At 43.0% G+C, this 25,977-nt stretch overlaps 1 protein-coding gene across 1 annotated transcript in view; it reads left to right on the plus strand.

Moving 5' to 3' along the window:
* fat3a (FAT atypical cadherin 3a) overlaps positions 1-25,977 on the plus strand; it is a 127,139-nt gene that overhangs the window by 10,183 nt on the left and 90,979 nt on the right. Inside the window, exon 2 of the mRNA XM_025054841.1 lies at positions 23,531-23,627. The gene's annotated coding sequence lies outside the window, so the exon portion shown is untranslated. The remainder of the gene's footprint in view (positions 1-23,530; positions 23,628-25,977) is intronic.

The raw sequence follows: 25,977 nt of genomic DNA on the forward strand, positions 1-25,977 counted from the left end.
AATTAAACCAATCAAATGTATTTATTAATATCAACATAATCGATCAGTATCCAAAGCTGGAGTCTCAAAGGGCCCGCGGGCCACTTTCAGCCCGTGAACCACCTTCAGTGAGTTGGCAGGGGCAGCAGTGTGTAACTGTAATGTAATATTAGAGTAAAGTACTGCAGCCCATAAACTGATAGTCTACTGTTGTCATTATAATTATTATCATTTTATTATAATTATTGTTGTTATTACAGAGAGTCGTTCCTCTCACACTGCTTCACTGCATAACGAGAACGAGTGCATCGCAAATCTTGACAACACACACATTTGTGTAAGCAAGATGGATCAGTGCACACACACACACCAAGTAATGGAAGTACAGAGGGTTCTGTCGATGTCCAGTGGCCCATCAGATATCCGTCATCTTTATATCCCACGTACTCTCTCTCTGTCTCTCTCTGTCTCTCTCTCATTTCCAATCGTCGTCACATTAGTTTTCATTATAGTCTGAAAAGTTTGAACCCATTGTTGTACTTCTCAATCCTTCCTGCAGGGCCTTATCTTCAAACCTGTCCTGTTTTTCTCCTTCCTGCAGGGCCTTATCTTCAAACTTGTCCTGTTTTTTTTGTTTGTTTGCCTGAATTTAAGCTTAAAGGTAAAATTTAAATGTCACAAATCAACAAAAAGCCATAAGTAGAACCGGCAGCTCTGGTGGTATCGGTACGATCACATTATCGTCCAGCTCTAATCTGGACACACGTGGACGTACGCCGGCTGAGACCTCGACAGATTTACAGATGTGTTAGAGTTTTATTTGACTGCTCTGCTCCGTGTTCTCCGGTGGTTTGGGTTTGTTTTCCCTCTGATTGTGTTATGATTTTATGCTGTTCTCCTCGCGTCTTCTTTTATGCCTTATTGACTGTTTTGTGTCTGCTGCTTTTTTTTTTTTTGGTTTCCAATTTATACTTGCTAAAGAGATAAAAAAAATAAAAAATAAAAAAAGTCGGTGCCAGATGCACTGATATAATGAAGTAGTAAAACCTGGTTGTGTGAGTCCTTGTTACGACTACAGTACGCTGGGATTTAAAGTCCAAGTGAATTCCCAGTTCACCTCCTGATCTGAGAAATTATTATGATCAGTGTTCGCATAAATCAGCCAACTGTACACAAATATTACTGAGATTGGATTCTTTAACTGGAAATGCTCATCTGTAGTCAATGTGCTTTGATCTGTTCAATATTTACATATTGAGCAGCAGATATTAAAATATGTATTGAATCGTTGAACCTGTTGAAGCCGCGATCAAAGCATACGGGTTGGTTTTCCTCAGTGATATCTGTTTGGAACCAGGGTTCGTTGCTTAACAGGAAGTGTCGGTTTGAAAGGTTTGTCATTAATATTTACTACTGTTTGAAAAAAAAAAGTTCTTTGATTTAAAGACGGGAAAGATACGTGAGAGTAGGGCTACATCTCGCTAAGTTTATTGGTCCATTTCTGACCAGTCCAAACACATTTACTGGACATTGTGGAACAGACAGCCAGTACTGACCACTTGGAGTTCCAAAGATTCGGAGCTGGTCGAACACTATACTACTATCTGTACTGTAGATGAATTGATATTTGGGTTACATCCAGGAGATTTAATTTTAATTATGATCTTGAAGTACTGCCATTGGCCACTTGCCTTCGAGCAACAAGGTTAGCGCTTTGATCCAATGGTTTCTCTGTATGTAGTACGTTGGTGTGACTGTCAATACATCCTAGGCTAGGCTAAATGTCCAGAGTGCAGCCTAGCCTCGTCTGGTGACTGCTGGAGTCTCAAATAGATGAAGCAGTAAAACACAGGATGAGGGTCGATTTATATATGGATATAAATGTGAGTGTTAATGGTTATTTGTCTCCACATGTGGCCCTGTGATGTACTAGCAAACTGTCTGCCCAGTGCATGCTGGGAATAGTTCCAGCTCCCACCATGACTGGGGAAGAATTAAGCAGTAGAAGTAAAATAAACGACAGCGGTATCTCTACTGTCCCTTTGCAGATTTTATGTCTTCCTTTTTCTAATGTACTTTTAGACAATGAATTTTACAGAAAAGATTGAAAATTCAATCAAAAAATTTGCACCGGGTCAGTTCACGTTCATTTGTTGTAGCAAATTGGATACTTGTGATGTTCCAGAGGCGAGGAACATTAAATGCTGCACTCCCAGAGCTCCGACCGCCGTAAAAACATTCAGCAGAAATGTAGCCTCGTGCTCTGTGACGGAAAAGTCAGGCTACGATGTGTTGTAATGCATTATGGAATCAAATCAAACAGAACCGTTGACATGATAATAATGGACTAAGATTGATGGTGAAAACAGGGAAGAATCGCAGCCCGCAACTTTCCCCTCGACTTATTTTTCTGGCAAAACTTGGCTATCATAGATTTGACTTTTTTTTTTTTCGCAGTTAGGATTAGTCCAACAGCCCTCACACAGTCTGCTGTTCAGTGTCTCATTTCCATTTTTATTTCATTTTGCCATTAGAGGGGGTAGAATGAAATGTTACTGACCTGTTCTGACTGGTGCAGCGGCCGAGCGCAGGTCGTTTAGGCCGTTATATTTCCCTGGTCAATGTGGTTGTTGGGAGTTTTTACAGCTCTGTGCAGACCGCTTTGACATGTCCTGCCATTTCCTGTTAGAGTAAAGACGGGAGATGGCAGAGAGTGAGAGACAAAAGTTAAAAATAGAACAGACCACTGGGGGGCATCGGACAAATCTAGGGAAGATTCTAATGGGTTATGTCGGGTCTGTGACTTTTAAATGATAAAATTCTCTCAGGTTAAAATAAAACTAATCAATAAGTGGGTCAAAAACAGTACTGTTACTGTAAATGGGTGCAGTGACGATGGTAAGAACCGGTGTCTGCTGTTGTATGTCCCAGAACTGATTATTATGATATTGTTCAGGAAGTCGGTATCAAACGAGTCGCTCTGTCAAAACGGTTGGAGACTCTTGATCAACCATCCATGTCAACCCAACTCTGACTAATTCAACTCTGCAGCGAGGTCCACTGCTCAGCCAGTAAAGCAAAACGAAACTTTCTGCTGAAAAATTACAGCATCCCAACTTTCGCTAGATATACATGAAATATTCCTTTTGATTTATTTATTGTAACTACCCACTCCAGGTTCAGAAAACCAAATATTGACATGAACCTCAATCAAGCTGCAGCCGTTGAATTTATTTTCCACAGGACATGAGCCAAAATTTACAGCCTGGGCTGAAACTATTAATTTATCTGAGAGTCAATTTATGATGAAGATGTTTTTTTTTCGCTTGGTTGACTTGTCATTAAATCCTCAAGATGCCAATCAGCAATCACTGAGTGGACGTTCTGGAATGATTAGTCTTTAAGTACAGACTATGAAATATGTTAGTCTTAGGGTCATTAATGATTCCAGGATAAACGTTCCTGGTTATTGTTCCTGCCCTGCAGTAGGAAGATTACCAGGCCGGCGCCTGCTGAGTCCGACGCTCCCGGCGGTCTCGCTATCTCTGGTGGGATGTTGTGAGTTTGTGAAAAGGCACGATTTCAGTTGTTGCCTGAGGCGGCTGTAGATGGGGTTGCTGTGACCTGGGCGTACGATGAAAAAACAAAAAAGGTGCAAAGTAGTGAAGAGCCTCGAGCCGCCATCTTGAATCCGATACCTACCTCAATTTTCTGATAATCAGAGCACGAATGGAGGTTTTCTCCTAACAAGGGTGGGGGTGTCCTCTTGGGGTGGTGGTGGTGTTTGAAGTGGGAGGAGAGACTAACTGTTGGTATCCCTGATAATCAATACCTGATACCTGCCTCAATACCAATCCCAGTGATGTAAACGATTGGTTCAAAATGTTTCTGGCCTCTAATGTTTCAAAAACATGATTGGTTGTGTAGTTGTGTTATCAAGGGTTCCTTAATTTTCTGTAGGATGGGTGCTGCAGTGGTAGAACTCCTCCACCTCGCCCCTAAATCCAAGGTTAAACTGGATCAGGAAGAGAAATATTCATGAGTTGTTGATGAAACGTGTCTAATCTAGATTGGACTCTTTACTGCATTTAATGGCTGAACCTTTTCCTGCACATTTTCCTGCACACGTGCTTATAAACCTTTTCCCGCACATTTTCCTGCACACATGCTTATGCCTGTACAGTGTATGTGTGTGTGTGTGTGTACTTATATTCCTTTAGCAGTGGGTGAAAATGTTAAGCGTGGACCTGCTGGGCTCTTATCTCTGCTCCTCTCCTCCGTCTGTCCTCCTGCTTCACATTCCTCTACACATGAAACTGGCATGAAATCTGCTGCTTTAGCTGCACTACAGCCCCTACAGGTGTGATGGATTACACCAGGGACCACGGTCATGTGTGTGTGTGTGTGTGTGTGTGTGTGTGTGTCCAGCTCCAACCAGGCCCCAGGGACTGATGATGTGATTCCAGCACTGCCAGCCTCTGATCATGGTAATTACCTATTGTTGGATCCTGAACATCCTCTGTTTGGCCAGGTTACCTATTGGTTGCCTCTGGACACAAACACATACTATACACACTACACACACACACACACACTATTGGTTGCCTCTGGACACAAACACACACTATACACACTACACACACACACGTGTGTTTCCATGACTTCAGAGGACACCTTCCATCGACCTATGTTCGTTCCCTGTTTATATTTAAATCGAGTTATTCCTTGCCTAAAGGGGGCGCCGCTAAATGACCACATACATTTAGTTTCCTTCAACTAAATTGTTAGCGGCAATTTCCTGTTAATTGCCGCTAACAGGAAATTTAATTTCCTGTAAGCAGCGAAATGTGTCATTTTAGAGCTGATGTTTATCATCAACACGAGCAACAGTGTCATTACACGGTTGTCCAAAGATTCTGCCTGATTATTAATCGGACAATTACAGAAATAAATAAAAAAAATATTTGGTTGAATACTCAGCCCTTTTGCGACAGAGTTGTTTCACACCATAGAATATTATAATAATAAGACAGTATTTCTGTCGCTGCATTCTAATTGCATTTTTATAAATACGCACAGATCGGTCGAGACAGAACTCCGACTCAACATTGGACCCGACTTGACTCGAGGAGAGGAGATTAATTTGGTTTCTGCCTCCAATGTTTAACATTTCAGCTAAAAGATCCATATTTAATCACTTCTGATTAAAATGCCATCTTTGAAAATGAATGAAATATTAGTTTTAAATCGACGTGCAGCACGGGAACTTTTTTGCAGTTTCTCTCAGAATGATATTGTGCGATCCCCCGTCTTTCCACCGCCTGCGCTCCTCTTCTGAAAGTAAGTCACAATCCTGGCGCAGGAACAAACTCCCATCATTAGAAGCATTTGGAGGAAAGACTGTCAGTTTTTATGGACACTTTGACAGGCGGACGGGGACTGAACACCGTCGTTATTGGACTATTGAAAGACTCCACGGTGGAGAAGACTCCCTGTCTTCATTCGCCCAATGAAATGCTGTGTTTACAACATAATTTTAACTGACTGAAATAATGAGTGCTGTCCAGCAGTAGGACAGTATTTGGGGATTTGTCACCAGATATTAAAGTGTGTGACACGGTGGTAGAACACCGCAGGTAGATCTCATCGGTTCCTGACGGAGCTGCACTGCACAGATAGAGCAGCAGCAGAAGCTGTTAAATATTGATCATTTCCTAACTGAAACACTGCTGAGTCGGGATATTATTTGTACAGGACTCACTGGACTCCATTTCTCTGGAAATGTCAAATCAGCTTATACACACTTTCCCAGCAGTGCACTCACACCGGGGGGATAGAAGTGGGGGGGTGGAGAGGGGGGGTGGTGTAGGGATGAACCAATCCTAGTCTTTTAATTATAACCCAACTCTGCTGCGTCCCATCCCAAACTGTGAGCCACAGCATTTTGGGACCTAATCGGTAGCTGTGCCTCAGTGGGTGGAGCAGTGGCCTGACAACAACATAAACAGTATAAATTAAATATATTTATTTTCTCACTGAATTATTCCATGAAAACACTGGTATCATTGGGAAAAACTATGAAGGATCATTTACAAACATCATCATAGAAAAATGTGAACTGGATTAGAGATAATATGGAAAAATCCATATTCATCCAAAATTAAAACTAAATCCAAAAAATAGGCATTCATGTCTAAACCAAAGTTTCATGTTGAGAGGTTCCAGTTTTCCCTTCTGCCAAAAAACTTAAAAAACTGGACGCTCTGATCTCGCCTTAGGTGTGAATGTGAGTGTGAATAACTTTTGTCGTTTGTCGCCGTGATGGATTATCAGCCTGTCCAAGTTGTCGGTTTTATACTTTGTCACCGTTAACCAGGATTAAACCACATGGGAAGTTAACTGCGTTTGTTATTTTACAAAACGACACGCGACGTGGTTTGGCCATGAGGCGTTCACGGTCGGTCCGACCGACCGCACTGTGAAAGAGCCGTGTAAATATAATGTTATCTTTGAGGTGCAGTCAGAGAGCAGAGTGAGTGGGAATTTAATGAAGTGGATGATGACGCCGAACATTTTTGAGATCATGATGGCGCTGTCGCGCTGGCACAGCGTGCGAGTTAAAATCATTAGTGTCCCACTGATCTTATTGACTGTGTCAAATTTCAATAACACGAGCCGTGGAGCGACGTTTTCAAAATGAGTTCTGGCCGTCAGGGTCGGCACTTACACAGCGTTCATTTACCGCTGTTTCACACATGCTTGGGTTCCAGAGAGGTGGTGGTGGTCAGGTCGGATGTTTGGGTCGTTTGGGTCTACCAAGGTATTTTCAACGACTTGTATTCGTGCTTATATGGATAGAAAACAGAAGAGTTTCTGGCTAAACTCTTATAGAGAACGATAATTTCCTGTTTATATAAAATTCCTGCAGGTTGAAAAAACAAGCATCTGCCTATAAACGTATTAAACCTGATTTGTTGCCTTTTTAACTCTCATCTAAAGCCGATCAAATTGTTATGATAATGCAGTCCATAAAACGCTGGTCCAGAAGGGGGAGCCAAGCCAAGTTCAATACTCCACTTCAGCTGAAGTGACTGTACGAGGACAGTGAAACGAGCTAACGGACGAGCAGCCCCCGTGCTGTGTCTGTGAGGAGGACTCATGCCGCTGATGCACAGCCAATAAAGTGAAAATGAAAATAGAGCTGGAGGACGGCTTCAGTGACGGACGGACCGACGGACGGATGGACGGCCTCTCGGGGTGTTGACATTTCAGTCGGACATTTTCAGATAGTTATGTTTCGCACATATTGGAAAAGGTTCAGACCTTATTATCTCCTGAGTCTTTAGACTGTTGAAGTGTGTGTGTGTGTGTGTGTGTGTGTGTGACAGCTGAGCACAGAGAATACTGAGAGGATGAGGCGTCTGTGATTTGACTGCGGTGATCAACGACTTTAATAGTCGAGTTCTTGACTGTTGTTAAATCCCGACTGAACGTAGGATTCATCAGGGATTGATCTTCACTCCCAGATGAAGTACCTGATATTAGTAATCCTGTATGAGTAATGGGAGTATTTCACTCAGAATACTGTTGAGAACTGGGTCTACAAGCTTTAACCTTCATGGAAGTCGATGCTGAGCCGTGTATTGTTTATAATGTGACACACGGGGCCACGGAAAGGTGGTTTGTGCTCTTGCTTTACAGCAAGAAGGTCAGTGGTTGATCCCCACCTGTGCTCCACACCTGTGGTTCAACCCATTTGGTACCAAGGACCGGTCGGCCGGTATCAGTCGTTACCGAGTCCGAATGACCTTTGACCTGTTGGTTTCGACAAACTGGTCTGGAGTTACATTTGAATCTTTTTTTTTTGGGGGGTGTCATCCAAAGTTGAGACAACAGGAGGTCAGGGGTCAAACAGTTAACCCCCATGTTGCTCTTCTTCATCCCCCTCCTTCATCCCCTGCTGGCTGTCACTACTCAGTAATACTACATTACTGTGTGTTTTCTCAGTCAAATGAAGTACCAGAGGGTCAAAACACAACTTCAAAATAGTTTTAAGATTTGTAGATATAGAAACAGGATCAAGTCAAACCCAAACCCTCCGAACTTTGTCGTGTCGTCACGTTCCTTCCAGAACCCTCCGTCTTCCGTTACTTCTTCCTCTTCAAACAGTCTTGTGAAGAAGAACCTCAGCATGAATGAATGTCCTTGCAGCAGAAGACACACACACACACACACACACACACACCCAGACGCCGCAGTAAGCTGCTGGGTCATCTGTGTCCATTTACATTCAAATTTGAGTGTGTGACCCCTGAAGTTTTCGACCCCACAACCCCCTCTTCTTCTTCTCTTTCTCCCTCTGTGTCTCTGTCTTTGTTTGAATGGATTCATCAGGCTGGAAGCTGTTTGTTCACATCCCAGTGCCCTCATTAACATTTCACTGCCTCCCTCTCCTTCATGCTGGCTTCTCTGGGTAGAAAACACACACACACACACACACACACACACACACACAGTCTAAGTAACCAGGGGCTTTGAGTGTCTGGCAGTTGACACAACACTGTAGGAAGAGACTCCGTCCCTGGAGAGAGGGAATCGACTCCGTGGTCACAGGAACACATTTGACCGATTTCAGACCCGGTTTTAAGGCCCGCCCCGGGAGAACTGATCAACGAAGCAAATACTTTTCCACGGACCATGGAGGACTCGATCACTTTTCACTGCTATTTGCAGAGATTTCGAGGTTTTGGAAGACGTCTTTGACCTGTTGTCCATGAATACTAGCAAAAGAATGAATTGGTATTTGATGTTTTGACTCTTTTCATCACCGGGGTTAATGAGTCTAATGTTTTCAAAAAGCACCAGTCGACGTGTCACGACTGTGTCATAAACTGAGGAGGCGTTGATTAAACACTGTTTGGAAAAGGAAAAAAAAAATGTCAAAAAGTCCACGAAAATCTGAAAATTCTCTTTTTTAAAAAAACACTTCAGTAGAGACAAATGTCTGAGTTTGGGCTCCTTTGAAAAATGATTTCAGTTTTGAGAAAAGATGGAAAACAGTTGGCGCTGGATCAGAACCTGTTGGAAAACTTCAAATATTTGAACAGGTTTCCATTCAGGTTTGGTTAAAAAAAAAACAAAGACATTTGTCGTGAGAATCCTGTCAAACACATTTTAACGTATCTTGGTTATAAAAACAACATTTAAAAATCTATCTATTTTTGACCTTCCCTTTTAAAAAAAGTCGTTCTTTCATGAAGCCGAATAGTGAATATTATTCAAACAACCGTTAGCTTTAACGCCACCACACTGTGAAACCAAATGATGTCTGTTCTCTGCTCGGCACGTTTTTCCATTTTTCTTCAGACGCAGAGAGAAATTATAATTCATGAACGTAGCGTCATGCTGTTGTGTCGCTAATTTTATTAAGTAAGCTGAGGCATTTTAATCAAAACTGTAGTGTGGGTGGCTGAGGGTGGGTGGGTGATGGTGAGGGTGTGGGCGGGGGGGGCTGTGTTGGCTGGTGGTAAGAAGATGAATTGAAGAAGATATATTGAGATTGGGCTTCTGTGAATTGGATAAATTGGCAATTTCTTAGCAGCGATTCTTGTGGAATGACATCGGTTTAGGGGGCAAAGCAAAGAACATACGTGGATAATAGAAATGGAAGTCCATTTGGAGTATTTTATTGGCTGCACTCCACTCCACTGTCTGCTCCACCGTCTCTGGAGGGAACCTCTGATTGGAAGATTGGATTTGTAAATTTAGGTTGTCACACTTCACTGATGTGACGGCGGCGACTGTCGTCACAGTGCGGCGTAGTTCAGGGACGGAAGTCACAGGGCGGTGAATGTGATGGAGTCGTGATGAGTTTATTTTTTTTTAGTCTTCATTCACGTCGTGACTTAAGTGGCAATTCACTACATTTTAATATCAAATGAGGCCGTTTCAAACCCAGCTCATTGGCCGACAGCTCCCTGTGCTACGGTAACGCTTGTTGTTCATTGGCAAAGAGCGTAAAACACACTTGAATGTTGGAGAATTTTAAAAGCTAAAAAAAGGCTAAAAATTCCCCTGGCGCTGATGTTGGGATGTGATTTCCTGCGTAATCTACTAAAACGTGTGATATGTGAAAATGGCCCTCACCAATACAAGTAATTACATTTCATTTTAATTATGCCTTTGGCAGAGACCGGCGGACCCTTGGCTCTGTGATTGGTCCAACGCTGTGATAGCGAAGGCTTCCCTGAAGCCCACGGCAGGTTTTGAACTCAGTCGTTTTTTGGATCATTCTATTTAAATGATGTAAAAAAATGTGACTAATTAAACAACTCAGAAACTCAGTCTGCTGTTCTGTACGTTCATTAACGGTGCGTTGTGGAAGACACGCTGTGGTCTGTGTTGATGTCCAGGTTGGACGCCTCCTTGTCCTCCGTGTCTGTCGATTTAGATTTTTGTGCGCCCAGCAGCTGTGGCACGAAGCGTATGAAAATGTGAGCGTGTGCACGGACTATTAATACGAGCGATGACAACAAAATTGGTTTGCAATTATGTCAGGCAGAACTGAACAGTGTGCAAAAACAAATAATTCAATTTGGAGGAGATGGCGGTAAATTACAGCTCAGTTTAAAATGGTGATATTTTTTAATTTAGCAGAAAAAAAGGAAGAAAGAAAAAAAAAATAAAAAGCTACACACTGCCATATTTTGTATTATTATGAATAATTGCCCGGCGCTGATGTAAGCACACAAAGACTAAGGCATCGTTCCAACAGCAGCAGCAGAAAATGGTTCCGGAAAAACAGATAAAGTGCTGACGGAGATGAGTTAAAGGGAAAATACTGCCAGTTTTTAGGACAGTAATTCAAGTCAAACACAGTCATGGCCTCGTGACGGACTGATAATGTCAAAGGTATAACCTGGATTACACTGTCATTTAGATCAGGGGTGCCCAACACTCGGTCCGGGGACCCGTGCAGGTCCGTCTGTCAGTGTTTCAGAACAACAGGTCAAAGGTCATTCAGACTGTGATACTAAAAGAAGAAAGTCTAAAACTGATACTAACAGAAGAAAGTCTAAAAACAGTTTCCAACAGTTTTATTTTGAAAATGTTTCGATGCTTCAACGATGGTGTGGTATTAACGGCTGATACCGGCCGACTGGTCCTTGGTAGAAAAAAAGGTTGGGGACCATTGATTTAGTTGGCTATAACAATTAGACAGAACAATTAAAATATAAAACTGAATATGTTCACTGAGGAAGAAAATTATAAAATTGATATTCATAAAGAGAACTATCTAAAATCGATTCCCCATTATTTTCATAATAATATTTTTCTCTTCATTCCCGGCTCTCCAGACTCTCCCGTTTAGTTGTTGTTTTTTTGTGCATTATTTCAGATTTGCAGTTGGCATAAATAAAGATTTAGCTTCAGAGGAACCTGTTCATGTGATGTCTCTCCTACTCCTGTTGGCTTTCTTCCCTCGCTCACTTCCTCTGGCAGCCGTCCCACGCCTTTTCTCTATTCCACAATGAAGCTGTGCATGAGACGCGAAATGCACCGTGGTGTTCTGCCTCAGAGTGTCTCACAGCACTGTCAAAGGTAAGACAGAGAGTGAGGGAGGGAGACAGAGAGTGAGGGAGGAAGACAGAGAGTGAGGGAGAGAGGAGAGAGCATCAAAGGGAAACATTGGAAATACTGGGAGACTCCCATTACCTCCTGGCCGATGGTGACAGATTAGGGCTGCAGCGCGCTTCCACATAGAAATGAGATATTTAAGAAACATGGAAAATTGACCTCAAAATGTAGTCAACAAGAAGTGGTGGAGCATGGCCTTCCCTCAGAGGAGCTGTCTCTAATCCATTCTGAGGGTTTAGAGTGTGCTGGAGGAGGCCTGGCCTGCAGCTGTGTGATAAGGAGTCGCTCTGACCTCTGACCCTGACAGAGCTGTGTTGTGGGCCACTGCTCATTATAGATTTGCTGCCTGTATGTGTACTGTACAGATGCTGGTGTTGAGTGTGCTGCATTGGACCGAGTGCTGAGTGTAAATATAGTGAAGGAGAGGAAACTGACGGTGTGTTCACATGTACAGTTCAATTCAGCTGCAGTTACAGCTGGACTGGTATCTGATTGGACGGTCGTCCTGGTCAGTAGTAGAGGAGACTACATGTATTAAGGACGTGTCTCGACGTCCACTTGGAAAAAGGCTATGCAATTTTCAGCCTTTATTAATATTTAGCTGTTAGCAAGATAGTTCAATTTCTATTGTAAATGCAATTATAAATGTTATAAATGCTAACTTACGCTTCAACCATAAAGGAAATTAACTTGTAACGTTCGTATGAAAGAAAAAAAAATTAAATAATTGTTTTAAAAATAAGATATTTTGCTCTACTATAAAACAGTGTTTCCCAATTTTTTTTTCTGGGGACCCATATTTTAAAAGTCACAAACCTTCGCAACCCGTCATTAGACATTATTCGTAAACTCCTGGGAAACGTGACGCGAGACGACCCCCCCCCAAAAAAAACACAACTCTTGCGACCCACCTGAGGGTCGCGACCCAGTCTTTGGGAAACAATGCTATAAAAACAATGAGGTGACAAGACTCACTTTGATCTTAGTGGTAGCTGATTGGCTCTCCAGTCTTTCTCAGGGTACTCGTGGTTTAGTCTCACGGTCCAATAACCTGCAGATTCAGTTAACTGGACACTGATTGGTGGTTCAAGTGTGAGTGTGAACGGCTGTTTGTGTCTGTACAGGATGTGACACTGCTGGTCCTAATGACTTCTGGGATTGGTTCCAGTTCAGTCTCAGCCCATGAAGAGGATGATGAATCTACGGTTAGCGCCGTTTTAACAACGTCCAAATGGACAATGTGTCGCGTTCGCTGCCGACAACAACTGGCAACTTAACGTTCTATAATTGTCTTTGTCTAATTTTGTTTGTCGCTAATTCGAGCCGGAAAAACTGTTTTTGTTCGGTCTCCGCCGCAACACTTCTGTAAACAGGCTGCGCGTGTGTGTGTGTGTGTGTTCAGAACTGGTCTGAAACAAAACACAAATAATTGATATATTCATAAACCCTTAATGTCACCTAACTGCTTCACTGAGCACCAGCTCTAAGCCACCGGCGTTTGTTTCTGTCTTTTATTCCAATAGAATATTTGATTCACAGTTTAATTTAGAAATGACTTCTTATGTCTCCGCGTCATAAACAGTCGTGTTGTTTGGTTTCTCTCTCTCTCTGGTATCAACATGCACTGACGGGAACATAAACGTCGGGGTCACATTGCGACTGTCAGCTCACTCCGTGCTGCATTAATAGTTGCGTGGCTACGTGATGCGTCTAGACTCTCCAGCACGTTGTGGATTTCAAAACAGCCACTCAGCACTGAGAGGCTAGCAGCAGAAAGAGCAGAAAGCGGGGCTCAGTGGGCCGGCACTAAGCCACCAAACAGTGGAGGGCTGCACACAGGGTATGAATTATGATCGGCAGAGACAGACGCCCAGTCAACGGGAGAAAGTGTGAGGAATTCGGTTTCACCGCGGTGCCCTGTGGTGCGCCATGTGAGGCGGCGTGATGGATGATCCCAAAGTTCTTAAAGAAGAACATCGTCAGAACTGTTTAATGAACGATCGGTTCTGACTTTTCACTGGAGAGATCAGAGAATGTCAGACAAACTCACCGTCTTTATTTCACTTTTCTGTTTTTTCTCCTCACACCACGTCAGACGCTAATTGACAAGTTGATTTATATTCAGTAACCAGATCGCTGTTTTGATTAGCAATATACAGTTATTACTGCCCCCGACTGGTTGGTCTGTAGAACAGCCTCCACATCTTCATACTTGCAGGTAAACAAAGGAGAACGTAAACGTTAACTCACTCTGTCTCGAAGACATTTTGTTAAAGTTTACAGAGAAAAAATTAAAGTTTTGACCTGCTGTAGTAATTCAATGTAAAAACCATTGATTGTGGCGCCACACGGTGGTTAACACTTTTGCCTTAAAGCACTTGTTTCTAAACTTTTTCTTCAGAACTCTTCTTTTTATCTACAGCAGTATTATCTAGACCCTCAGCGTTAACTCGACTTTGCCTCGAAAATTAACTGAACTTTTAAAAAACTACTTACCAAGGTCAAGGTCTGAAAGATATAACTCATACATCAACACCCCTAGTGGCCATTTTGTCCGACTGCTTTGAATAAAATGACATACGAACACAGACTCCTGAAGTAACTCCTACAAAACAATCAAACAATTTGCCTGACTGCGGATGAAAAAACCTCCGCGCCCCCTACTTTTAGAACCTCTGCTTTTCTGGATAGAGTCCAAAACATACACATGACCAAACTGTAGGTTTGTTTTCTTGTGACCCATTAGCGGTTCATCATATTTTCTGCTCTTACTTGACGGCTGCTGTGATTGGCTGCAGCTCCTCACATGGTCCTAATGTGTATAATTAATGGAGAATGGATCGACCAAATGAGCGAATCCTTATAAGGATAACCATAGGCTTTCTGACGGCGCTCAGAGCTTCGGAGGCGTCTTTGAGGAGACCTCACCAATCGTTATCTATAAACAGACAGTGTGCAGTGTTTATCTGCCGGTGCACGCGGCGTGTTACAGGCAGACCTGCAGCACGCCGAGGAGCTGACTGAGATATTTACAGGCGGCGGGGACTGTTGGGCTCAGGCCTTGAAGATATGTGGTGTGAATATTTAACTGAGACAGGTTGACCGGACGGGACGTGAATACTGAGTTCTCTCCCTCATTCTGGGATTGGAGACAGGGTGAGGACGGGGGAGGGTGTGCAGTGACAGTCTCACTCAGTGATATTCAGAACAACACCTCACTCACAGCCCTGTCTCAGTGATGATGCAGCTCTTTTTTTTTATTTTATTTCCCAGCAAATCTGAGTTTGAGTGCACACATCTGTTGAGCTCATATCGTTTTACAGAAGAGAAAACACATTCAGTCAAGGACACTGATGATTGGTCGAACCAGTGTGATGGCGGTGAGGTGTTTTACTCTTCATGTGTCCTAATCTGCTGCAGAGTTTGACGTGTTTGACACGCGCGCTCTCAGAGATGATGGTGAAATTGTGAGGTGAACCCGTGAGTCTGAGGACGCTGTGACGGACACTCTGTCACAGACGTGACGAGTGTGGAGAGACTGAAAGTGGTACATATTACACTGAAACACATCCTGGTGGACAGTGGACTGACAGCAGGTGTTAAAGATGGAGTTGGAGTCCAGGACACGGTGGAGCAGGTGCTGGAAGTAAAAAAAAAAACAACACAAATTGTTCTTCGCATTAACGTCTAATTTTAGCCTACGTTTGACAACTGCAAAATCTGTGCCTGTGGTGTTGGGGGATTTAAAGAATTCTGATTGGCCGAGATCAGCATCAACGCCTTTAGTTTAATTTGTTCAGCTAAACTCTGCAAAAAGTAACAAAAACAGCCAATGAAGAAATGGGAAAAAGGAAACGCCCAGGTTGGAAGTGATGTCAGCAGAATTTGAATGTCGGCCATCTTGGAAATGAGTTTGCACTTGTACGTTTTCATACAGGTTTTATAGTATTTTTACAAAATACAGCTTTAATATTTCTAAAGCTTTATTGTTGATTTATTTGCTTGCCAACAGCAAAATGTCATAATTGCTAATCAATGTTCTCCTGCCCAATGCTATTAGATTGGCTGTTTGTTACTAAATGCTGACAAAACAGAGGTGACTTCAAGGTTAGCGATGGTTCTGGTGACGGTGAAAAACACCGCAAAAAATTTGCAGTGACTTCAAGGTTAGCGATGGTTCTGGGGTTGGTGAAAAACAAAAAAAATTTGCTTTTACCATAACCTGGTTAAAACATTCTTATTTTGTGTTTGTAATTTGATCCTTGCTCGATCATTTTCTTTATCTGATTGCTAAAGCTAACTCAAAAGCTAACCAAGGATGGCTGCACAAAATGATGGAATAATAGTCCAATTAGATGGTAATGATGGGAGCTGTGGTGTACGACCAGTGCAGGGAAATACTGCAACAGAAAAAAAAAAAGACATTTTCATGCAGATCTTCTTCAAACCAACACATACCGTGGATTCATTAATCTCCACGCAGACCTTGAGTTTAAGTTGAATGATACTGAAAGTTAATTTTAGCGCACAGAGGGAGACCGAAAACAAAGTGAGCTCCCACAGAGCGGGTGTCAAACGGGCTCCGGTTTTCTCTCTCTCAGCTCTCAGCTCTCAGCTCCGACCGCAGAAGTTTTCATCCTTCAGCAGAGATCAGGACACGGAGACCCATTAGGATGCGAGCTCTGTAGTGAGAATAAGTGAGCGACTCGATCTGAGCGCAGAGCTTTGATCTGAATCAACACTCTGCTGCCGTGCCACAGCCGGGAGTGTGGCCGTGCATACTAAACACAGCGGAGAGCGGCCTCCTTACCCGGTTTCACTTCCTCGCACTTTTATCCGTCGCCACTGTCTGCTCACCAAAGGTCAATTTTTTTCTTCAGAGGCCTGCAGGCAACACTTCACATCATTACCACTGTCTTCAGTAGCACACTGGGGAAGCCGTCAGTCACATGTGTTCCCTTTGTTCCTGCTGTAATGAAATCCACAGATGGACTTATGTTCATACAGATGTGCCTGAAAACATGGTTGGTTTCTGCTCTTGTTACATGGAGGTTAACTCTCAGGAAACCTGAACACATTAGTTTCATGGACAGAAACACATGTGTAACATTATGGCTGTTGTGCTATTGAAAAAATAAGAATGGCAAGAATTTCAATCCAAGGTTAAAAGTTTTTTTTTTTTTTCCAAATTATGGACATCAGTTGTTCGGGTGCTGACAGAGAAATCAGTGTTGTCCATTTGGTGCTAAAGTTCCTTTGATTCCTGTGAAAATCTGCTGAATGTGGACACGTTTATGAGACCGGGACGTCGTGTTTGTCTTCATGTCTGTGTTGCTCTGCCTCAGTCGTTTGTTGTCCCTCTCCACATGGACACTTCATTGACCAAAATGTCAAACAAGAGACAAAAAAAAAAAAAAAGTTGGGGTATTTTTTCTGCTGACAAAACCCCCGCCTCTCATTCACGATCCGCTACGGAAACTTCAATAGATTTTGACCTTTTGACCTATTGATTCCAACATTTCAAGGCATTTACTCCAGTCTCCAGAGAGTCCAAGGATCTATACTTGGAACGTCCAAATATAGATTCAATTTCAGGCCGCCATTAAGAAAAAGCAACACATAAAAACATAGGTTAGAATGTTATATATTTATTATCATTATTCAAAGGCAACAAATTAGGATAAATAACACATGGAAACTGAATGGAAATCTGTTGATTATTGAATCCTTGCGGATGTTTTTGGACTTTAAAAATGTAGAGATGTCAATGAAACATCTGATTTGACTTTTTATAAACAGACTTGAGATTAATTTAACGAATGTGGAAACTAGGAAACTTTAGGAAAAAAATTAAATTGTTAAATTATAATAATTAAACACAACGTGATTTACAGAGAAGAGATCACCCTCTGGTTCTAAGCCGAGGCCCTCGGTGGTGAAATGAAGGTACGGCTAATGTCATTATGTTGGTGCCTGAGGTGCCGATGATCCATGTTCTGGTCCATGTTCTCGTTCAGTTCCAACAAGACCACAAGAAGGTGTCGATACCACACGGTGGACAGGTTCATGTTTTTCGTCAAACCTCCCGTAACGCAGCCACCTTATAAACGTCTCCCATCGTTTACCACAGCTTTTACGAGCCGCAGTCGTATGAAAGCTGAGCCGGGCTCTGAGAGCCAGCCACAGGAAATCTGTTTTAGTCATAATGGGGTTTTTAAAGATCACACCGTAATGTATAGTCTGCAGCAGCTGCAGCATGCTCCGGTGGTTCAGCTCCACCTTTAATCATTCTGGAAAATCGGGGAAGATTTATTCCCCGAACTTTTTTAAGTTAACACTCTGGATACGGCGCCCTGTTTTGACTTCTCCTGGAGTGGGTGGTGAAAGTTTACATCACTGTGTAGGTTTTAACCAAACAGCTCCAAGGGTTTGTTTTCCTCTTGTTTCTGTGGCTTTTTTACAATCACAACGTTAGACTTTGTAGAAACAAATGTTAAATGTGACTAATGATGTCTCCTGTCGGGGACGGAATCATGGAGGTGTGTTTTTCATATCAAAATCTGATCAAAGACCCAGAGTGAGAAAGAAAAAAAGAAATCAAACCAATCCACTTCCAACCTAAAAACGCTCCTTTCCCCAAATGGACATTAACGCTGGGCTTTTGTGCAATTGGAAAAGATAGAATCCAAATTTACTCCTGGGTAAAACGATGGTCATAAACAGCATATCTTTATCTAACTCCGACTCCCAGTGTAATTAACGTGTCACCTCGGGGGGAGTTTATTTATGAAAGGTTTATGCATTTCGCAGATTCCAATCTAAATATCGAATTATTTGGATTTAATAAGAGATCGTTGACAAAGTGTAATTGTTATTACGTCATTTTTTTTTCCTGGTGAAATTTCCTTTTATTGTGTTTTGTCCATTTTGTTTTTTCCATCTTGTGAAGGAGTTCTACCTGACTATGTCAGTTAACTCTGAGTTAGTTACATTTTGATGGACCCCCAGAACAGATGAAAAATCAATCCATGGACCCCCTCATATATATACCCCCTACTTTAGACCTAATATCTATATATAAGTGTGTTGAATACTGAACTGGTCCTGCAGTTTTTTTCTGTCTATTGGACCATGTACATTTTTACATTTATTTACTAAATCTGGTGAATAGTAATGTATAGTTTACCACATTTTATATGAGTGGGAAAGTGGAGTGAAGGGAAATAAGATATTCATATTATTCATGTTATGTAAAAAAAAGGAATTCATGAATCCCTCGCAGTACCTCTGCAACCCCTAGGGGCTCTGTGTCCCCCTTTTAAAGACTAACGCTGGAGTTGACAGTGTTTCTTCAGTAATGAGGTGAAGCGGGAACGTCGTAGTTTCCACCTGATTCATGTCTGTCAGACACGCCTGAATTCCCCCCCTGATTCATGCCTGTCAGACACGCCTGAATTCAACTTGTTGCGTACGGGAGGAACATCCAACACTGACCCCCCCCTCCCCGCCCCCCCTCCCCCCAGGAGAGAAACCCCCACGTTGACTCAAAGCTCTGAAGTTTTATTTGATGACTTTTCCCGTCTGAGTGAGTCTAGTGGAGCCTCATGAAGACGAGGATCAAATGACGTCTTACTCACCATCAGATTTCAGTCGAATTACAAATATATTCAGTAGATAAAGCTGCTTCACTTATGACATCATTTTTGGTAACTTCCTGTCTGTCGCAGCCATCTAAAATTTCCCACCTCTTTTTTTTAACCGACCATATCAACACATTTACTCCCTTTTCACACTGAGTTAGCATACCTGCTGATCGCCTTCTAGTATACATGTGGATTTACAGGATTCCACGTGTAGGTTTTCCTCTTAACTCAGTCATTAGACGTGGTAGTCAATGTCAAACACACACTTCCCCACCGCGCCCAGAGCCCAGGTTTAGAAACCTGACCGTCCAGGCCGAGGGGACCATTCGGAGGTGGGTTGCGGCTCCTGATGGGAAAGAGGGAGGGGTGATACTAGAAAGGGTTCCTAAAGATTTGCTGTCAGACTGGCAGACCCGTGTCATAAATCAAACGCCCCAGATCAGGCACATCGGGGCTTGAAATATAACTTTTTCAACAGGTTTGAATGAGAGGATTTCACAGACGTTTTTCAAAGATTTCGCTGACAATCTTGGCAGGGACCAAGAGCCAGGTCTGATATGTGATAGCCTTTGATGCATTGATGGTGTGCCCTTGATGTGGACCATATGTCAATGACGTCGTATATTCTCATCTGCCCAAAATAAGTCCCTGGACCCCAAAAGGTGCCAGAAAATGTAAAGATGGAGGACGGTGAATTATTATAGAAAAAATAAATCCCAGAATGCAATGGTTAACCCTGAAATGTTTAGGTTTATCAACCCTGCAGTGTTTCTTCCATCTTCTTGGGTTTCCACGACTGTTGATATGGAGACAGTTTGAATCTTTGTGCTCATTTTTGAACCCAACCTTTTATTATGGGCTTGGTGAAAAACACTGCGAGCAGAGAAGGGTTGGACGAACGGTGTGATTTAAACTGGGGCTGACAGGCGGGAAGAAAAACGACTTACCGACTGAGCTGCACCAGAGCTGCGCTGTGTTTAGGTGACCTACAGTAACTACTGCAAATGTTTAAAGAGGTGTACATTTGAAGGGAAAACACTCCGTCAGAGTGTGTGTCGTGGTGACTGATAGCCTGCTGCTAATGCTAACCCTGAACCTGGGTTGATTTTAGGTTTGCGGTGGATTCAAAGAGTACAGTAGCCTGAGCCGAGAAATGGAACCATTCAAACCTACTCTCAGAGATTCTCTCTCTCTCTCACACTGTCACACACACACACACAAAGAAACACACAAGAATGGGGACTGATGATGTCAACGCTAAACCATCACTGACTGTTATTGCAGTTGCCATGAGGGGTTAGCAGTGCACTAACTGGAGGAATCCTGGGACAGTAGGCACCGGCCAGTAGAGTTGGCATTCAGTGCCATGGCAACAACACCCCCCCAACACCTCCCCTCTAACCCCCCCACCACACACACAACACCATTTATAACTGTAGAAGGAAGAGGAGTGGGAAAATAAAACAAAAGACTGAAGGACAGGCTGAGCAACAGAGAGAGACAGAGGTAACGGTCACTTTTAGTAGTCCCTCCCCGACAAAGTGAAGTGAGTCTGAGGTGTGTGTGTGTGTGTGTGTGTGTGTGTGTGTGTGTGGAGTAGGGGCGGGGGTTGATTTTCCTCTGGGAAAGTGCACAGGACTGTGAAGCTGTGCCGCGGCCCTAAATCTTAGCCATTTTTCTCCTCGGCCACTGAACTGCCATTAATCTTGGATGTTTGCCTGTTTGTTTGTAACGGATTATATGGTGCCAGAACTAACAAGTTTCAGAGCCGAGACCTTATTCTAGCAGAGCAAGTGTGAGACAGAGAGAGAGAGGGAAGGGGAGGGGGGGGGTGTTAAGGTGGAAAGAAAACAAAATCAAGTAAGAATAATGGGATGAAATGGGGGAGAGGGGGGGAGAGAGGGAGGGTCGTGATTGGTGTGTAGTCATCAGCGTCTGTGAGACCTCCAGAAGCTGCAGGTCAGTGCGGTGTTTGGCCGTAGCCGTTCAGAGAGCACGGGGAGCATTAACACAAACGAGTCAAAAGGGAGGATTTCCACTGGTGGGAGGCGAAGGCGTGAGCCAGAACAAGGCCCGGCTGAACAGGATTACACTGATGCTCTGTGTCCGTACCAGATGCACATTGTTTCCAATTAGAGCTGGGCAGAACAGAGTGAGAGCTGCTCATCTTTCTGAAGGTGAGGTTTCGTAGAGGTTTATATCTTTTTAGGCGTCGAGTCGATCAAAAAAACGATGAAGCGAATTCACTCGGAATCTGAAGTTTAACTCCGGCAGTGGTTGAATATTAATAAAACACAGAGGTGGGAGAAAAATGGCAGCAGTGAGTGGCAGTCCACCTCACATCACCTCACCTTACCTTGAATTCACTGCAGCTCAGACACAAAATGGCAACAGCACTTGAGGCTAAAATCGAGGGTTAACAACAGTCACTTTGAATCACGGCAGAGACATGTTCTCCACTCCTGACAGCCAATCCCTTATAAAGTCTGTAACAAGGCAATCTTGTTGTTGTGCTTTGGCAGCTCCTCATGGGGGTCTTGAGGTTTTTCCACATTGAAATGGAAATGTAACCTCTGTAGTCTTCAGCTGTCCCCAAGGTTTGACGGCAGGACCAGAAAACCTGCCGTGTCCAGGTTTTTATTATTCCGTCCGTTGATTCTTTTATTTTGGCTAAATTAACCTAAAACTTTAGTTGTTTTTTATTTAAAAAGTAGATAGAAATGATTCACTTTCAGTCGGGGTGTGAACTGGAAAGAATGTGGCGATACGATACCTATCGCGATACAGGGGGCAACGATGCGATATATTGCGATATACTGTGTCTACTGCGGCCTTTTTTACGACTGGTCACTTCCACCTGAACAACTCCAGCACTGGCTTTCCTTCGTTTCCAAATAATTAAAAAGTGTAATTAAAAAGAAAATGAGATGCGTCCCAGTGGTACACCTGGCTGTGCTCCAATTGTTGGACTAAATAGAAGGCATCCATTTTTAATTTGGTTTATGTTGAACAATATAAAGTTTGTCAGTGAAACACAGGAGTTTCTTTGTCCTTTTAACTGATAAATGAACGTGGGAGTGTTGAACCGAGGCATAGATTTCAGAGTGTTTTTGGGGTTTTTTTTTCAACCTCTCGCACAGGAACTTATTCTTATGAGCAGAATCCGGGCTGAATATAAATGTCTAGAACTGTGTTCTTAGTTAATATCCATTTTAGGTTGATTTATATAGGTTTAAACGTGGCCCAAAAATGATTGCAGTTAACTGAAAATGGAGATATCATCAGCATAGAGAAGTAAAAAAAAATCTAATATTTGGTCATTATCTCCTTTTTTGCCTTTCTTGCAGTTTTCACTTATTTTTTTTAAGCTAGTCTCGTCTTTCACTGTTGTCAAGAGTTGCGTTCAGTTAACGGTAAGGCTAATGCGGGATGAAAATGATGCACGTCTTATTGTCATGGAAATGAAAGGCGCGCGAGTTTAGCTAAATTGAGCAGTGAAAAGGATTTCTATACGTTACTTCACTGTGTAACGTTTGTGCACATTAAGGGACGTGCAGTGATAAATATGAATATGAATTCATATGGAGTGATACATTATGCAGCCGCAGCTTTATTGTTCGTAAGTGTGTGACGCCTGGGGCCGCGACCAGCCGCTCATACAGTAATTAATGGCGCACGCTAAAGGATTCATTCACAGATGGATTAGTTGGTAAATGTCTACACTTCTAACCTGCTAGTTTATGATTCACGCTGCATTCATTAATAAGTCATGAGTCACGAATGGATCGTCCACAAGTTCTCGAAAAACAAAGGAAAAAAAATCAAAGCTGGAAACTGGAACGTTTCCTCCTAATGAGTTGTTAGCCTGAGTTTTAACATGCGCTCCTTGACCGCTTATCCACGCTGATGCTCTGAACTTTCCTCTGAAGTATGTCTGAGCACCAAAGACAGGAACGAGGTTATAAATTAGCCCCCAGGTCCCAGATCTCCCCCTGAAGCAGGAGCCATGGAACCATGATGGATGAACACACGTACGATGGCCTTTCTGCTTCATTAATATTCGTCCATAGGCATGTGTGATTCATGAGGTGGAAGATATGGAAACACAGTGGCCCGCTTCCTGTCGGGGACGGACACTGGTCATGTGTGGTGTTGACACTGACATTTTTAGACGCAGAGACGGGGCAGGATGTTAGGTTGATTAATTGATAATTGAATTTTAGTGATTGATTTTCCTAATGTCTCTCTTTTTATGTTTTCCATTTTTGCAGATGACATGAGCTGCTCAACAACTGGTGATGTCATTGTCTGATTCTCCTCTTCGTTGTGAGTTGTTTTCCAGAGGAGACCGATGTGAACTACATCCAGGTGAGTCGGTCACATATATGTCTTTATATTTGTCTTTGTTAACGAAATCATGGACAAAATTTGACATTGTTCTGCTGTAATATCCATAGAAGAAGTTTGTGGACTGCTTAGTTGATATTAGCCTCTACGTGGATGACACCATTGTTTATATATTTAATTTTTACGACCGTAAAGCATAAATCAGAGAGGTGGGCTGTACATGTAGATCTTTTGTTTAATTTTTTTTTTTTTAAATATGCTACATGGTCGAAGCAGCTGTGAAAAATATCTGCTGATTTTCTTTAAATATGCTACATGGTCGAAGCAGCTTCAGGACAATAACGCAGTGATCTCTTATGTAGTTCTCTGATTTCAGTTTTGTCATGAGTTTATTAGCCAATGTGAAAATGTAGTGTTATGTGAAATTCCAAGTCGAGATGTTGTGGTTAGACCTACGGGTGCTGTTGGTCGGAGTAACCCCAGCCCCTGCAGTGACTAATAGAACTTCGAGTCTCACAAATGCGTTGTGTTGGGTAGAGCTGTTTTTATGACCCGGAGCCACTGCTACTGAGGTTGAAAACAAAGAAGTGGTTCATGATTAGGCACTGGCTCTGAACTGGCCCTGGAACCACCTCGGTGGAAAAAAAAAAAAGAAAAGAAAAGAGACGTGCAGAAGCAAAACTTTTAATCCCAAACTTCCAAACTGTCACGTTGGGTACTTGTCAAGACGATGTGCTGTAATCCAACTCAGAAAATGTGTTTCCTCTCAACCCTTCGACCCCCCCCCCTCGCCAACCAACCCCTCCCTCCCGTCCACGCTGGTGGATTCATTAGCGCAGCGTCATTATAAACAGATCAAACAGTCAGACACACTGGAAACATTTCCTGCGACTGTTTATTTACACTGAGCTCAAGGCGCTTCCATCACAGAATCTCACATTTGTCCTTTCTGTTTGACACGTCGCACATGTGATCAGCGCGGTTCTGTCGATGAACTGTGAATGCACCATTACAAACACGAGTGTACTCGGTGTTTCCCGCGGCACGTTGTCAAAGTTGAACCTGACATATTTGCTTACACAGGATTGAACGCTGGCTCTGACTGTTTGTGTTAGCGCTCGTGGAGCCCGCCGCTGCATCTGGCGTCGCAGCGGAGGTGAAATGGGGCAAATCAAGTGTGAGGGGTGGTTTGTGCTGCGCTTCTAATGCGTTTCCCCTTCAGTTTACCTCGGCCCATCACCCCGTCGCTGTCAATTCTCTAAACAGACGACGATGTATTAATTATATCTAAAACGACACTCCACCTGCTCGGCTGAAAACGTGCTGCAGAGCAGGGATTTGTTGTGCCATGTTTTTGTTGCGTTTGTGATTGAGCGACACTTTAACACAGACGGGCAAATCCACACCTTTGTGTTGAGGTTGTGTAAAGCGTTGGTATTATGTTGGTGCGTTTCTACGGCTTTGAGTCGGATGCTGCGGAGCTGCATTAAGGATTTGAAAATAAAGAACGTCCTCCCAGGTGAGGAGCTCGACAGAGAGGAATTCTCAAAGCGTATAAAGAAAAGGACTTCTGAAGGGAACGTAAAGATTTCTTTTTTTTTCCCTACCTGCTTAACATTTCCTGTGCAGATGTTCCCGTTCGTTTGTCCTCAAAGGAAACAGCTGTGTGTAAAAGAATGTGCCGCTGCATATGAATGTGAATGAATATGGCTCTGAGTATTATGTCTTTACAGCCCCGGGCATTCACTCAGACGCATTCATTTTCTACTAACAACAGCAGCTCTTTAAGGCCTGAGCAGGAGGCTATAAATACCTCCCTACCTGCCTGTGTTGCCTCTGAAGACAGGACTGCAGCCTTCAGCCCAGGTGAACCTAATGGAAGGGCCTCACATTGCTGCAAAACCAGCAGTTATTGTGATGACTCTAATTTACACCCGGGAGGACGCTCCAGACCTCAGATCTTCTCCAGAAAACCCTCACAGTTGGGTTTGATTTTCTTTTCTTTTCTTTTCTAGCGAGAACCAGACTCAGGAGTGTCTTGTTCTTCTCCAGTTTTTCTTTTTCTTCGTCTTCCCTTCTGGCTTCTTACTCACTTCATTCATCTTCCATCCAGTCAAGTGTCAGCCAGTCCTGTTTGGGCCTCATATATCTTGTCTCACCTTAATACACTGTGGCTGCCATGGCTGCAGGCCCTCTCTCTTCTACACCGAGTAGCTCAGTCAGAAATCCACCCACACTCAGAACTAAAATAGTGATGCTAGGTCTCTTTCTGTGCCGCCAGGCTGTAGGTTCATAGGTTTAAAAAAAAAAAAATCAGCCCAAATAACTCATTATGTGTTTGACTTTGAGGCCAATACACTTTTAATAATTC

The sequence above is a fragment of the Cynoglossus semilaevis genome, chromosome 4 (genome assembly GCF_000523025.1).
Source record: "Cynoglossus semilaevis isolate Cse_v1.0 chromosome 4, Cse_v1.0, whole genome shotgun sequence".
NCBI classification, from domain to species: domain Eukaryota; kingdom Metazoa; phylum Chordata; class Actinopteri; order Pleuronectiformes; family Cynoglossidae; genus Cynoglossus; species Cynoglossus semilaevis.